The sequence below is a fragment of the Cervus elaphus genome, chromosome 12 (assembly GCF_910594005.1).
Source record: "Cervus elaphus chromosome 12, mCerEla1.1, whole genome shotgun sequence".
Classification (NCBI taxonomy): domain Eukaryota; kingdom Metazoa; phylum Chordata; class Mammalia; order Artiodactyla; family Cervidae; genus Cervus; species Cervus elaphus.
Window position 1 is genome coordinate 68,689,293 of NC_057826.1, and position 3,099 is coordinate 68,692,391.

Sequence of the window (3,099 nt, forward strand, 5' to 3'; positions counted from 1 at the left end):
GTGATAGACAGGGAGGCCTGGCATGCTGCAGTCCATGGGGTCGCAAATTAATCAGACATGACTAAGCAACTGAACTGAACTGAATGTTCTTACGTGTAATATATCACTTTAGTCTCTAATGTTCTATAATTCTATAAATACATTGTTTTATGAATACATATTTCATTGAAAACATCGTGACTTTGTTCATCCTCTGAGTATAATCTTGATTCCAGTCCCCCGGCTCCTTAAATCTGGAGCCTGGACTACATATTCTAACGTGTAGAGTAATTTACTCCCCCTCTCAAAAAAAAAAAAAAAAAAAGAAAAGAAAAATAGTCTATTCAAGAACACTAAATGCTCAGAAATCAGATGTGTTTTGCGTCAGTATTCATTATGAATTTGCTGAACGTTATCATTACAGAGACAGCCAAACCCAAAGACACACTTTGGAAGATAGTATTAGGGATAGAAATTTAAGTAATTCTGAAACAAAAAGACTTTTTAAGAAATTTTTAAATGTCACTTATTTCAGCTTGGTGGAATGGCAATACAAATTAGGAAGAGTTCCTCTTATCCTTCATACTAACAAGGACTTCTGTCCTGCTTTCAGATCCTTTGGTCAGGGTGCAAGGCTTACTTTGTACCCTGGGGCATAGTGCATCATGGGGTTATGACAAAACTCTGATTCCAGATGAACTGGGATTGAATCTTGGCTGTAGCCATTTGCTAAAAGTTTAACCTTGAAAGACTGAAATTTTCTGAGTCTTTTTCCTAATTCAGTTATCTGTCAGTTCAGTCTCTTAGTCATGTCTGACTCTTTGCGACCCCATGGACTGCAGCACGCCAGGCCTCCCTGTCCCAAAGCTTGCTCAAACTCTTGTCCATCGAGTCAGTGATGCCATCCAGTCATCTCATCCTCTGCCGTCCCCTTCTCCTCCTGGCTTTAATCTTTCCCAGTATCAGGGTCTTTTCCAATGAGTCACTTCTTTGAATCGGGTGGCCAAAGTATTGGAGCTTCAGTTTCAGCATCAGTCCTTCTGATGAATATTCAGAGCTGATTTCCTTTAGGATTAACTGGTTTGATCTCTTCGCAGGCCAAGGGACTCTGAAGGGTCTTCACCAACACCACAGTTCAAAGGTATCGATTCTTTGACCCTCAACTTCCTTTATGGTCTAACTATCACATCCATATATGACTACTGGAAAAACCATAGCTTTGAGTAGGCGGACCTTTGAGTAGACAGCAATGTCTCTGCTTTTTAATATGCTGTCTAGGTTGGTGATAGCTTTTCTTCCCAAAAAAACCAAGCATCTTTTAATTTCATGGCTGCAGTCACCATCTGCAGTGATTTTGGAGCCCAAGTAAATAAAGTCTGTCACAGTATCCACTGTTTTTCTATTTGCCATGAAGTGATGAGACCAGATGCCATGACCTTTAAAGGCTCTAACATCACATGGTCACCCCTGGCACACTCACCGAAACACCAAAGGAGAGCAAGCCTACCGCTGTGTAGGGCCTTCCCTCCCTGGAGGCAGAGAGGCAGGCACGGGACAGCCAGAGCTGGAAGGCAAGGGACTGCTGCAATCTCGGCCCCAGAGATGACATCTTCCACCAAACTGTGAGCAGGCTTCCAGTTGCTAACCATGTCTTCCTGGTATCCTGGATGGTTGACATCTGTCAGGAGCATCACAGCCTGAGATCAGCTTCCCAGAGGAGACACAAGGCAGACCTGGGACTGTGCTCTCGTGGCATACCCGGGAAACCGAGCAGCCCAGGGAGACTAAGTCAGACCTGCCTTTGAGTGTTTGAATGTCTCCTGCAGAGGCACAGGTCAGCAGTGGCCTGCCACAGAGACAGGGGCTCTGGCTTCAGCTTCCTGGGTCATGCAGTGTGGCATAAGTGTCATAAGCCCTCTTGGAGGAGGTTGCCATCAGCCCCACCATAGAACCACCAAACAGAAAACGCATAAACTACAGAAGAGTTATACCAATAAATTCTCACAGTAGGACCCACAACAGGTTTCAAACCTGGGGTTCTGGCAAAAGGACTGAGAACCCCCAGAGAATTTGACTTCGAAGGCCAGTGGGATTTGATTACAGAACTTCCACAGGACTGGGGAAACAGACCCTTGGAGGGCACAAGCAAAAGCTTGTGTGTACCAGGAGCCAGGAGAAAGAAACAGTATCCCCACAAGACACTGAACCAGACTTGCCTGTGAGTGTCCAGGAGTGTAGCAGAGGCGTGGGTGGACAGTGACCTGCTGCAGGGTGTGCACAAGTGAATTCACAGTGTGAAAACAACAGTGCATGCACAAATCCTGCTGATGGAGGTTGCCATTACCTTCCATAGTTTGGCCTCAGGCCAAACAACAGGGAGGGGACACAGCTCTGCCCATCAACAGAAAGTTGAATTAAAGATTTACTGAGCATGGCCACACCCATCAAAACAAGACCCAGTATACCCCACAGTCACTTTCTCCCATCAGGAAGCTTCCATAAGCCTCTTATCCTTACCATCAGAGGGCAGACAGAATGAAAATCATAATCACAGAAAACTAAACAAACTGATCATATGGACCACAGTTCAGTTCAGTTCAGTCACTCAGTCATGTCTGACTCCTTGCGACCCCATGAATCACAGCATGCCAGGCCTCACTGTCCATCACCAACTCCCGGAGTTTACCCAAACTCATGTCCATCAAGTCGGTGATGTCATCCAGCCATCTCATCCTCTGTCGTCCCCTTCTCCCTCTGCCCCCAATCCCTCCCAGCATCAGGGTCTTATCAAATGAGTCAATTCTTCGCATGAGGTGGCCAAAGTATTGGAGTTTCAGCTTCAGCATCAGTCTCCAATGAACACCCAGGACTGATCTCCTTTAGGATGGACTGGTTGGATCTCCTTGCAGTCCAGGGGACTCTCAAGAGTCTTCTCCAGCACCACAGTTCAAAAGCATCAATTTTTCGGTGCTCAGATTTCTTCATAGTCCAACTCTCACATCCATACGTAACCACTGAAAAAACCATAGCCTTGACTAGACAGACCTTTGTTGGCAAAGTAATGTCTCTGCTTTTCAATATGCTATCTATGTTGGTCATAACTTTCCTTCCAAGGAGGAA